Here is a 13,810-nt window from a genome sequence, read left to right as displayed (position 1 = left end):
AAAAGTTAAGCAGCATGGAAGATAAAAAACAGACATGCTGACATACTGAAAATAGGAATCCAAAGGAGAGATAATTAAAGAGAGGAGAAAAAATATTTAAGGAAATAACAAAAATAAATAACCCTGAATTAAAGATAGATGAAAGAACTCAGATGGAAGGAACTGAGTGCCAAATAAGATAAAGAACTCAGATATAATACTGGGAAATTTAAGCACATAAAAGATAAAGAAAATTCTAAGAGCTTCCAGAGAAAAAGAATATCTCCTATAAAGCTACAAGAATCGAATTTCTTAACAGCAACACTGGATCCAAATATTTGCAAATTTTCCAGATATCATTCTGTTACTGATTTCTAATTTAACTCCCCTGTGGTCTGGAACATACTTTGTATGATGTGAATCCTTTTCAATGCATTGAGAGTTGTCTTATAGCTCAAAATATGGTCTATCTCGAGCAGGCACTTTACCAAAGAAGATATATAGATGGCAAATAAGCACATGAAAAGATGCTCAACACAATTAGTCCTTAAGGAAGTGCAAAATAAAACAATAATGAAATACCACCACACACCAACCATACAAAGTGTTGCCAAGGATATAGAGGAACTGGAACTCTCATGTACTGCTGGTTGGTTCAACAACTTTGAAACGTAGTTCAGCAGTTTCTTTAAAAGTTCAATACACAAATTGTAAAATTTCTTGTTCTAATTCTGAGAATAATACCTTTGGTAATTTGATAGGGATGGCACTGAACTTGCAGATTGTTTGCTTTGGGTATTATAGTCATTTTCACAATATTGACTCTTCCAATCCAGGAGCATGGTATATCTCTCCATCTGTTTATGTTATCTTTGATTTCCTTCATCAGTGTTTTATAGTTTTCTGAGTACAGGTCTTTTGCCTCCTTAGGTAGGTTTATTCCTAGGTATTTTATTCTTTTTGTTGTGATGGTAAATGGGATTATTTCCTTAATTTCTCTTTCTGATCTTTCATTGTAAGTGTATAGGAATGCAAGATTTCTGTGCATTAATTTTGTATCCTGCAATCTTACCAAATTCATTGATTAAACACAAAAGACCCTGAATAGCCAAAGCAATCTTAAGAAAGAAAAAATGGAGCTGGAGGAATCAGGCTCCCTGACTTCAGACTATACTACAAAGCTACAGTAATCAAGACAGTATAGTACTGGCACAAAAACAGAAATATAGATCAATGGAACAGGATAGAAAGCCTAGAGATAAACCCACACACATATGGTCACCTTATCTTTGACAAAGGAGGCAAGAATATACAATGGAGAAAAGACAGCCTGTTCAATAAGTGGTGCTGGGAAACATGGACAGCTACATGTAAAAGAATGAAATTAGAATACTCCCTAACACCATACACAAAAATAAAATCAAAATGGATTAAAGACCTAAATGTAAGGCCAGACACTATACAACTCTTAGAGGAAAACATAGGCAGAAGACTCTATGACATAAATCACAGCAAGATCCTTTTTGACCCACCTCCTAGAGTAAGGGAAACAAAAACAAAAATAAACAAATAGGACCTAATGAAACCTAAAAGCTTTTGCACAGCAAAGGAAACCATAAACAAGACAAAAAGACAACCCTCAGAATGGGAGAAAATAGTTACAAATGAAGCAACTGACAAAGGATTAACCTCCAAAATTTACAAGCAGCTCATGCAGCTCAGTATCACAAAAACAAACAACCCAATCCAGAAATGGGAAGAAGACCTAAATAGACATTTCTCCAAAGAAGTCATACAGATGGCCAACAAATACATGAAAAGATGCTCAACATCACTAATCATCAGAGAAATGCAAATCAAAACCACGGGGTATAACCTCACACCGGTCAGAATGGCCATCATCAAAAAATCTGCAAACAATAAATGCTGGGGAGGGTGTGGAGAAAAGGGAACCCTCCTGCACTGTTGGTGGGAATGTAAATTGATACAGCCACTATGGAGAACAGTATGGAGGTTCCGTAAAAAATACTGAAAATAGAACTACCATATGATGCAGCAATCCCACTACTGGGCATATACGCTGAGAAAACCATAATTCAAAAAGAGACACGTACCACAATGTTCATTGCAGCACTCTTTACAATAGCCAGGAAATGCAAGCAACCTAAATGTCCATCCACAGGTGAATGGATAAAGAAGATGTGGCACATAAATACAATAAAATATTACTCAGCCATAAAAAGGAACAAAATTGAGTTATTTGTAGTGAGGCGGATAGACCTAGAATCTGTCATACAGAGTGAAGTAAGTCAGCGAGAAAAACAAATACCGTATGCTAACACATATAGATGGAATTTTAAAAAGTGGCACTGATGAACTTAGTGGCAGGGCAGGAATAAAGATGCAGACGTAGAGAACGGACTTGAGGGCACGGGGCGGGGTGGGGAAGCTGGGATGAAATGAGAGTAGCATTGACATATATACACTACCAAATGTAGAGTGGATGGCTAGAGGGAAGCAGCCGCATAGCACAAGGAGATCAACTCGATGCTTTGTGACGACCTAGAGGGATGGGATAGGGAGAGTGGGAGGGAGGCTCAAGAGGGAGGGGATATGGGGATATATGTATATGTATAGCTGATTCACTTTGTTGTACAGCAGAAACTAACACAACGTTGCAAAGCATTTATACTCCAATAAAGACGTGGGGAAAAAAAGTTCAACATACACCTCCCATCTGACCCAGCCATTCCACTCCAATGAATTATCCAAGGACAAAGAAAGTATATATATGTCCATACAAAGACTTAGACGAGTGTTCACAGCAAATTTACTGGTAATAGCCCAAACCGGAAACAATCCAAATGTCCATTAAGAAGTGAATGGATAAACAAACTGCCATACATTTATATAATGGAATAGTACCGAGCAATACAAAGGAATGAACTATTGATACATGCAGTAACATAAATGAACCTCAAAATACTTATGCTAAACAAGAAAAACAGAAAAGAGTTCATAGTGTTTGATCGATTTATATTAAATTCTAGAAAATGCAACTAATCTACAGCGACAAAAAGCAGGTAAGTGGTTGCCTGGGGGTGGGGAAGAAGGGCAGGGAGCGGTGGGAGCAGGGTTACAAAACAGCAAGAGAAAACTTTTGGGGGACATGAATACGTTCATTATAGTGATATTATCATGATTACAGTAATGATTTTTAAGAGTGTATACATGTGCCAAGACTTATCAAAATGTACACTTTAAATATGTGCAGTTTCCTGTATGTCAGTTATACCTCAATCAAGCTGTTAAAATGAAAAAAAATAAAAGTTACCAGAAAAATAAAATTGGTCTGAAAAAAATAGATGAGGGACTTTCCTGGTGGTCCAGTGGGTAAGACTCTGCATTCCCAATGCAGGGGGCCCGGGTTTGATCCCTGGTCAAGGAATTAGATCCCACATGCATGCCTCAACTAAGAGTCCACAAAGATCCCGCATATTGCAACAAAGGATGCTGCATGCCACAACTAAGACCCAGCACAGCCAAAATAAATAAATAAATATTCAAAATCAACAAACTTAAAAAAAAAAAAAGAAAGAAAAAGATAGATGAAATACAAACCCCAATTTTTTATTTTTAAAAAATGAGCAGGGCTTCCCTGGTGGTGCAGTGGTTCAGAATCTGCCTGCCAATGCAGGGGACACGGGTTCGAGCCCTGGCATGGGAAGATCCCACATGCCGCGGAGCAACTAGGCCCATGAGCCGCAACTACTGAGCCTGCGCGTCTGGAGCCTGTGCTCTGCAACAAGAGAGGCCGCGATAGTGAGAGGCCCGCGCACCGCGATGAAGAGTGGCCCCGGCTTGCCGCAACTAGAGAAACCCTCGCACAGAAACGAAGACCCAACACAGCCATAAATAAATAAATAAATAAAATTTTTTTTTAAAAATGAGCAAATAAAAGAAGGAAAATTAAAAATACAAATACATATTTATAATAATCTAGAATTAAAACTCTAGATAATATCAACGCAGTGGTGGAGAGCAGAAGCCAAAGGGAGATAAGATGACGTCTCTCATTTGGAGTCCACTTGGGAGGCGGAAACACACAGCCATTGTTAACAGTGAGTATTGAACATAATTAAGGAACTGCTAGCCAGGTTGCAAAGAACTGGAAAATCAAAAAGGGAACCATTACCACCCCTCAAGCCTTCCTTTCCCCAGCAGTGGAGTCTGTGCCAGTAGCAACAGTTGAGCCTGGTTTGCAGGGTTCCCGACATTCCCCCAGCCAGCCTCAACGTGACCCACTGAGAGCAACCCCACCTCCTCCGAGCTGTTAGTCCCGCTCTGCAGGGCTCCTCCTCCAAATTTACAGATTTTGAAAATTTCCATCTCCTCTAATATTCTACAGAAATATTAGGGAAATACAAACACCACTTATTGAAGAAATAATTAAGGAATTTTCACTAATTTTTTAAGCAAGATAATAGCATTGAAGTCATGTTTCCCCCCCAAAAAAGTCCTTATCCCTTAAGGATTCAGGCTGAAATAGTTACAGATGAAATAATATAATGTCTGTGATTTTTTCAAAGTTATCTGACCAGAGGGATTGCTAAAGTAGGTGGGGCTATAGATAAAATAAGATTTGACAGGAATTGATTATTACAAGTGGATGATGCATAGTTCATTTACTTTTGAAATTTTCCACAACGAAGCGTATTTTAAAAAGCATGCACACAACCGTACTTATATAATAAAAACACATACAAAAAAAGTATGACTATCAAGTGCATTAGCATGGTTGCCATTGCTGGGAGTGGGAAATAAAAGGAAATAAAAATGAATGAATGAATGAAACAGAAGAGTCTAGCACAGACCAATGGACAAACTTTGCTATAAACTGAGGAGTACCGTTGGCTTAACTTTTAGCACAATATAGGACAAAACAAAACAAACTCCCAAGTCTTTAGATTGGCATTTTACATCTTCTAGATTTGGATCTACCTTTTAAAACATTTTTTATCATTCACCTTGAAAATCTAACATTCCATCAAAATAGAATATTCACTGTGGACTAAGCAGCCTGTCCTCTGATTCCATGATGTAGTTCCTAATGGTCCTACTGCCCAAAACTCTGTGTCCATGTCCCAATCTCTACATAACAACTTTTCACTTGTCCTTCAAAGTCTAGCCCATGTATCACCTCCCACTGATGCCTCCCCAGTGCCCTTCTCTTCCAGTGGAGAGAAATCTATGTACAAAACAAAACAGAAACAAAAAACTAGCACTTCATCAGAACTTTGCTTAAATAATTATCCTTTTCTAATTCATGCTAAAGTGTTTTTGGTATTTACGGTCGTTCTCAAGATCCAGTTCTTTGCAGTGTAGTATCCTAGGAAACATACCAGCTATATTCATCTCTGTATCCCATTAGCACTGTCTCAAATATTGCAAGTGTCTCCTAAATGATCAATGAAGGAAGAAGAAAGAAAGGGTGGGAGGGAGGAAAAAAAAGATTGGAATGAATGAATGAACTGCATTTCAATTCACTGGTTCTTTCAAGGGAGAAAACTGATCAAAAAAAAAAAAATCCAAACTCACTTAAAATCATAAGAATGATTTCATAACAAAAGATGTCATCACTTTTGTAACTATTTCTTCTCAGCTATCTGGAGCTTCCTTTTTTTTTTTTTTAAGCATATAAGTGCATATATCAAGTGGGATTAAAAAAAGAAGAATGTAAGGTAAAAGCTGAAACACATGTTCAGAAGCCTTTTTGTTAGGACACTGTCCCTGCTTTATGCCGGAAACAATGGCAGCAACATGAAAGGGGTCGGGTAGGGTAGGGGGTTCAACCAGTTGCACTTGGAGAAGAGATGTGCTTCCCACTTCTTACTCCACCTCCCTCAGCTGGTAGGCTCAGCAAGAGGCAAAAAAAAAAGCCAGGAGGACAAAGAAAACTCAGTCTTCTTATGGGCAGTGGCATAGAGAGTTTTGGGTTCTCCGCCTGTCCGTGGTTTTCCTAGGTCTGGGACCTTGGACAAATCATTCAACCTCCAATCTTCTCTGCTGAGTCTCCTAATTTTAAAATGGGGCAACAGCTATTGTAGTCTCCATTGTTCTTGCTGATGCCTTTTCTGAATTTTCTTTTAAATGACTTGATGCCTTTTGGGGGGAAAGGAGGCCGCTGCAGTTTCCTTGTTCAGAGGGGAATGGGTTGGAACCGCCAGGACACTCTTAAGGACACTAGTCTCTGAAAGGAAGGTGGGCAAAAAAGGAGGGATGGGGGGTCCAGGCGGCAATGAGGTAAGGAGGTGCCACAGAAGCGTCCCTCGGAGGCTTGGAGACCATCTGGCTTCCAGCAGAGCTGCCTCCAGACCAAGTGCAGTTCAGCCCTGGGGACATCTCTCCCGGCACTCCGAAGCCGCTGAGATTCTGACGACTGTACATAGGTGGAGGCAGCATCCGGGGACTTCCCTGTCTATACAGACCTGGGATGTCTGAAGAGACCGTCCTTGAGGCACAGGAAGTGCAGTGGGTGTGGCCCAGACAGAGCGCGAGACAGAGCATGTGGGTCCATCGCGGTGACAGGAGAGGAGGGGCTTATAAGCCTGGTGCAAGGCACCCCTTCCAGGACTCGCAGAAATACCTAGCGGGAAATGTGGGAAAGTGAGGGATGGGGCAGGGGCTCAGGTCAATCAATCGCATTCTGGGGAGAAGAACCATGGTAAATTGGATATTAAAAATTAATGATATTCACACACTACTATTATATAAAATAGATAAGGAATAAGGACCTACAGTATAGCACAGGGAACTCTACTCAATACTCTGTAATGACCTATATGGGAAAAGAATCTTTAAAAAGAGTGGATATATGTATATGTATAACTGATTCACTTTGCTGTACACCTGAAACTAACACAACATTATAAATCAACTGTACTCCAATAAAATTTTTTAAAAATTAATGATATTTCATTTTATACCCCAGGTGGATGAAAGCAAGACTTGCTGCTGAAATCACTATGTACATCATGACATATTTTGCCAATTCTAAGATCCATTACATTTGACCCTTGAATAAGGAAGGGGTTAGGGGTGCTGACCCTCTTCACAGTTTCACAGCTGAAAATCCATGTATAGTGGACCCTCCATACCCCAGGATTCAACCAACAAAGGATTCTTGTAATACTGCAGTATTTACTACTGAAACAAATCCATATAAGTGGATCCAGCAGTTAAACCCCTTGTTTTTCAAGGGTCAATTATAGTTGTCAGCTGCACCATCAATTTAAATAAGAAGGTTTGGGGGGAAAAATTTATTTTACCCCAGCCGTAATGCTAATCATAAACAATGATCATAAAACAAATCGTGACTTCAGACTGTAACAAAGAAGAATCAGAACTGAGGAAATATATTTTTACCATTTAACAAGCTTTACTGTTATTCAGCAGTATTAACAGTTAAAATTAACAGTGCTTTTAATGGTTTGATAATTGTAAAATTTCTCACACACATTACTTTTACACTTTGAAATATACATACACCATTGTACATGAAGTTTTGCACAGAGGTAGGATGGAATATAAAAGATTTTGATCAATATTTCTTCCCACTAATTAAGATAACTGTATTTTTAATGTAAAATATTTAAGGAGTAACTTTCAATAGGAAATAAGGTGATAATTCACACTCAAAAGGAAGGGCGAGGGACTTCCCTGGTGGCGTAGTGGTTAAAAATCCTCCTGCCAATGCAGGGGACACGGGTTTGAGCCCTGGTCCGGGAAGATCCCACATGCGGCAGAGCAACTAAGCCTGTGCATCACAACTACTGAGCCTGTGCTCTAGAGCCCACAAGCCCCAACTACTGAGCCCATGTGCCACAACTACTGAAGCCCGTGCACCTAGAGCCCGTGCTCTGCAACAAGAGAAGCCACCACAATGAGAAGGCCACGCACCACAATGAAGAGTAGACCCCACTCGCCACAACTAGAGAAAGCCCACGCTCAGCAAAGAAGAACCAGTGCAGCCAAAAATAAGTAAATAAATAAATAAGAGAAAGACAAATATCCTTAAAAAAAAAAGGTAGCGTGAAAGTACATATTTTATTGTATTTTTTTGGAAAAGCTTTCTAAATGTTTTATTTGGCCATTAAATGTTGCTAAAATTTTATCAGTTTATTCTCTATGAAAATGTAGATGTATCCTAAACCAAATATTTAAGTAACATTTTACTGGAAACAAAATGCTATGTGGTTATATAAATAAGACTTAAAAATGAGCTGTAGCCCACATACTGTAGAATATTAATATTAAAACAGATATATTAAATGGTGAGAAGATAATTTCTATTATATGTATAGAAGGAGTTAAACTTTGGTTAATTGGGGGACATGAGGAAAAGAGAAATCTCGTCACAAAACAATTGATATTTTACCTGTAAAAATCAATGATTATTATGTCTTACTCCAGGTAATACAAAGATAATAATAGTTCCTTAAAATTTATAATTATAGCAGATACAGAAATATTCACTTACAGCTGAAATTTACTTTCAAAAACTATAGTATGCATATGTAATAAAAATAAATGCATTTCCTACTATTATGCATAACTTCCATCAAAGGTTAATAGTTATATTATTCTAGAATCATCAATATACAAGTATTTCAGTATCAAACAGTTTATAAACATGTTTTCAATATCACTTTCTCAGAAGGGCCTTTTCTGAAACTATCTCCCATATGAGGATATATGTATATGTATAGCTGTTCATTTTGTTATAAAGCAGAAACTAACACACCATTGTAAAGCAATTTTACTCCAATAAAGATGTTAAAAAAAATCTAAAAAAAATTTTTTTAATTAAAAATTTAAAAAAAACCTGTATCTTCCTCTCCTTATTCCTTTCCATAGCACTCTTCTACTGTCCTAAGACATCATAATTTACAGTTATGCATTAATTCACACATCTCTTTATTTAACACCACTTTCTTTCTACCCAACCTGGCTGTAAACAGAGAGAGAACTACTCTGCCTTTTGTTCACTTTTTTGTCCCAGCACCTATCACAGTATTGGGCACCTAGTAGGCAATTAACTACTACTCATTAGATCTCTTCATATTTCCCTAGTACCCTTACTTTACTCCTTTTCCTGCCTCTTTTCCCTTTTTTAAAAAATTCTTTTTTATTGAAGTATAGTGGGTTTACAATTTTGCGTTAGTTTCAGTTGTAGAGCAAAGTGATTCAGTTACATATATATATATTCTTTTTCAGATTCTTTTCCCATATAATTTATATACAGTAGTATGTATGTTACTCCCAAATTCCTAATTTATCCCTCTTTCCCGTTTTTGAACCCTAACACTTCCCAGCTCCTCCATTAACCCCTGCAAAGTATTCACCAACCTCTGGAACTAGGCGAACATCACTGAGAAGCAAGCCACGGATGCCGTCAAGGATGGTGCCGCCACCCCAAGAGGGGAGAAGAAACACAGACACCCTCCGGAAATGCTACAGGAAAGGGGGACAGGTTGGGGGGAAAGGTCTCTGATTCCACAGGGCCAACAGCTGACTTTGCAGGGGAGCCCTGGGCCCCTTGCCTTTGAGCCCCTACATGCTGGGGAAGAGCAGGTGTCACAGGTATGTCCGGAGAGCTGAAGTGGAGAAGCAAGGTGGTGAACACCTGGACTTGGATTCGAACTCTGCCGTTTACTAGATATGTAACTTGTAAATATGCTTAAATCCTTAAAGGTTGCTTTTTTCAGCTGCCACGTGGAGCTATTATTGCTGGCCCCATAGAGTGGTTGTGAGAATTAAACGAGAGTATGCTTAAGAGTTTGAACACAGTGGCGGACACATACTATGGCCTCAATGAATGGAACACAGCCTCCATAATTATTGGATCCTGGCCTTGAATTGGATGAATCAGCTTCCTTCACCTTTTCCTGTCTTGTAGAATGAATCACCTACCCAGTATCTTCCCAATGAGATAGCATATCTTAAATATGCACGAATACAGTTTTGGTTTCTTTGTTTTGTTTTGTTTGGGGGGTTTTGGGGGTTTTTTTTGTTTGTTTGTTTTTTACAATAGGCACTAATCAAAGAGATACTGTTCTGTTCCTCCTACACCCACATGCACCCACTTGAGTATTAAGACACTGCAAGTTTTCTCACAAGATAAAGGATGTTCATCTTACTCTCTGTGCCTGAGCCCGGCTTGGAGGCCCCTCGAAATACCTCAAATATAGTTTGAGAAATAAGATGGTAAATGGTCCTGTACCTTTTATTAATACAGGCACACCTTGTTTTATTGCACTTTGAAGATATTGCATTTTTTACAAATTGAAGGTTTGTGGCAACCCCACATCAAGCAAGCCTATTCACGCCGTTTTTTCATTAGCATTTGCTCACTTCGTGCCTCTGTGTCACAATTTGGTAATTCTCTCAATAGTTTACACTTTTTCATTATCATATTTGTTACAGTGATCTGTGATCAGTGATCTTTGATGTTATTACTACGACTCGCTTAAGGCTCAGATGATGGTTAACATTTTTTTTAGCAATAAAGTATTTTTTTAATTAAAAATTTACATTTTTTTAAGACATAGTACTAGACTACAGTATAATGTAAACATAACTTTTATATGTACTGGGAAACCAGAAAACTCATGTGACTTACTTTATTGATATTTGCTTTATTGGGGTGGTCTGACCAAACCTGCACACAGTCTCTCTGAGGTCTGCCTGTAGTATCTGCAGAGAACTTTCTTCTGTAGAGAAGTTTTTTGAAGCATTTTCATATATGTTATGCTGTTTAAACCTCACAATAACTCTGTGGCTGGAATTGTTATCATTTTCAATTTCTTTTCTTACGTTTTTTCTTAATCTTGTTTTTTTTCCCCCAGAACCCAGGCTAAGATGTTAATGTATTTGCCCAGAGTCCTGTCACTAGCACACTAATATCTGAAGGAATGAGTTGGTCCATAAGGAACCAAAGACACTGCTCCAGGCTGTCCCTGGTTTTTTTTTCTTCTCTTTCTCCCTTTCTTCTTTCTTTCATTTTCCCCTCAATTCTTTCCTCCTCTCCCTTTTTCCGGTAACCCTTCATAATCTACACCAGTTTTCATGCCCTTCCTCTGGGAGTCTGGAATGCAATACTAATGAGATTACTAAACTACAAGCCTCAGAGGAAACAAAATACAATAGCCTTTTTTTTTTTTAATTATTTCAACAGTCTTCTTTCTAAGTACAGTTAAAAGAAACCCAGCTTTCATTAATCATGCAACATGTTACCTGAATTGAGCTGTTAACAGACTTTTAAAAGTCGAAATAAATATTTGCAGGCTTACGTTGGCACTTCTTTTTGCCTTTTAAATGAACTACCATACAATCATCTGAATATAAAACAGCCCTAAAACTATATAAACTGGCCATAACTTGAAAATGAAAACTCAGAAACCTCAGAACATATTACCCTAGTTAAAATGGGATGACCTGAATCTCCTTTTTACAACTAGAAAATACAAAAATGGATAAAAGAGAAAACTCTTGCTGGGGTTCCATCCTGAAGCAGAATTTATGTTTGTTTCTTATGAGGAGAAGGAAAAAAAAACAGGATTTATAAACAACCTTGGGTGTAATATAATATGGATTAAAATATGTATTTCTTATAAATTTGACCTCATCAAATGTACCAAATATCTGAAAAACGGGACAATTTGTACTTTTTCCCTCTGGTTTTACATTCTAGATGCCCTTCACCACCCCGTGCTAGGAACTTTCTATCAATGTGGTCTCCATGCAGAAGAGCAGAGTCTAATGTTAGCAAAGGCAATGCCACTAATTATCATTTTCAATCCAAGTAAATTTTGGGAAAAAAAAACCCTGACCCAAGTAGCATGTCAAGTCAATTTAATGAACATCAAATCAAATATTCTTTGACATTTTGACACTATTTTGACTTACTGAATAAATCCCATCATAAATCTTTCTTAAATACCTGAGGTTTTAGAAATTGTTTAAATGTTGTTTCTAAGATCTAGAGATGCATAACAAACTATCAAAGGTAACTAAAGCATCTGTCTTTCAATAACAATTACAACGATTATCTCATTTTGAAGGATTTTAGGAAGGAAGCTGTATGCCCTACCTGAAGGAAAAGAAGGAAAAAACTCTCTACTTCAACTAATAGATTTTATCCCCAGCAGGAGCAAAGGAAAATACTCTAGAGCTGGTAGCTTTTTTGGCCTGCAAAATCACAGCTCTGGTAGTTAAATCGTTAGCAAAACTAACCAGAAGAAGGTCTGACATATGCAAATCATCACAATAGTAATAACTTCTCTCTATTACTTTCTTCAAAATGGCACCTAAAATCACTGTGCTTATTCTCTTGTTTATTTTCTGTCTTCTCGCTCTAGAAGGAAAGCTCATGAGAACAGAAATGTTGTCCTTCCCATTCACCCAAAGTCCCCAGTACCAAGAACAGGACCCACATAGAGAGGGTACCTAGCAAATATTTGTTAAATAAACAAGCACACATTCAATCCGACTGGCAGAGAATTGCCTTCATTATATAATCATGGAACTTTATGTATCGTCTAAATTTCCAAAAGTTCTTTGTAGCCCAGATCAACATTGGTACTCATTTCACAACTAGTTTATGGACATATTTAATCCATGTTCTTAAATATTAAAAGACATCTGTAAAAGATTTCTTAGTTATTTGTTTTGCAGAGTGAAAACAAGAAGATAGTGCCTAAATCTACTTCAGTAATAATCTTAACTTCAAGGACAAATTCTCACATTCAAGGTTTTAGCTATCACCCTTGCAATTTAATTATGACTAAGAAAACCCACTGAATTTCCCCAAAATGGTTCGTGAGCTCTCACAGAAGTTACATTCGGTTTTCCTGGACAGGAAAAAGGGCTGTGCTATGTGCCTGAGAGACATCTCTGGGCAGAGAATTTTATTTTCAATACGATGAGTTTTAGTGAATGATACTGAAGAGGAGTGGCCTGTTTTACATCTATGGGTTTACTTTAAGGAGTGTACTTATTGAAGATTTTCCTTTAGAAAGAAATCATTTCTTGAGGGTCTTCTCAAGGTCATCCAGTCTTTCTCTCATCTTCTTCCATCAGCACATGACTTAGGTAATTATTCTAATGCCCCAAAGTTCTGGACAAAGAAATTAAAAGGCATAGAGAGAGAAACAGAAATTTATAAAAACAAAAAAATCAAGTTTAAGAGTTTCTTTTGTACAGTCTTGAGCCAGTAAGGATGATTGCCTGATTCCGAAAGTCTCTACTGAATGAAATGACACCATCGCTCTTAGGGCAAGGAGGGTCCTGATTTTTCTGTCAAAAGACCCGGGTTTAAGTGCAGGTTCTATCATTCAACTTTTCTCCAGCTCAGTTTCCCCATCTCTAAAATGAAGTCATATTAAAACTCTACAAGATTATATAAACCCGCTGCTAAAGGGGGGCATATATATTATTAAGGCAGCGTATTATATGTTATATTAAGGCAGACTATGTGTAAAGGCAGCCTGCAGGCAGGAGTCAGGTTAGGGTACCAGAAGGAAAGACTTTGGGAAAAGATGGGGTGAACCTGGGTGGTCAAGCCATCCATCGCCCTGATGAGGAGAGACACTGACCTTACTACCTGCCCCAGGCCAGCAGCTCCTTTACCCAGAGAAGAAAGCCATTTCCTGGGCCAGCCTTCTTTTTGTATTAGTTCTTAAAAGACAACTGATTGGTGATATTTTGTTTGTTTGGTTGGTTTTTGTTTTTTTGTTCTTTTTTTTTTTTTTTTCTGTTGATTGGGAATATT

Source organism: Balaenoptera musculus, chromosome 11, assembly GCF_009873245.2.
Source record: "Balaenoptera musculus isolate JJ_BM4_2016_0621 chromosome 11, mBalMus1.pri.v3, whole genome shotgun sequence".
In the NCBI taxonomy this organism is placed as follows: domain Eukaryota; kingdom Metazoa; phylum Chordata; class Mammalia; order Artiodactyla; family Balaenopteridae; genus Balaenoptera; species Balaenoptera musculus.
This window is presented reverse-complemented; position numbering follows the sequence as displayed.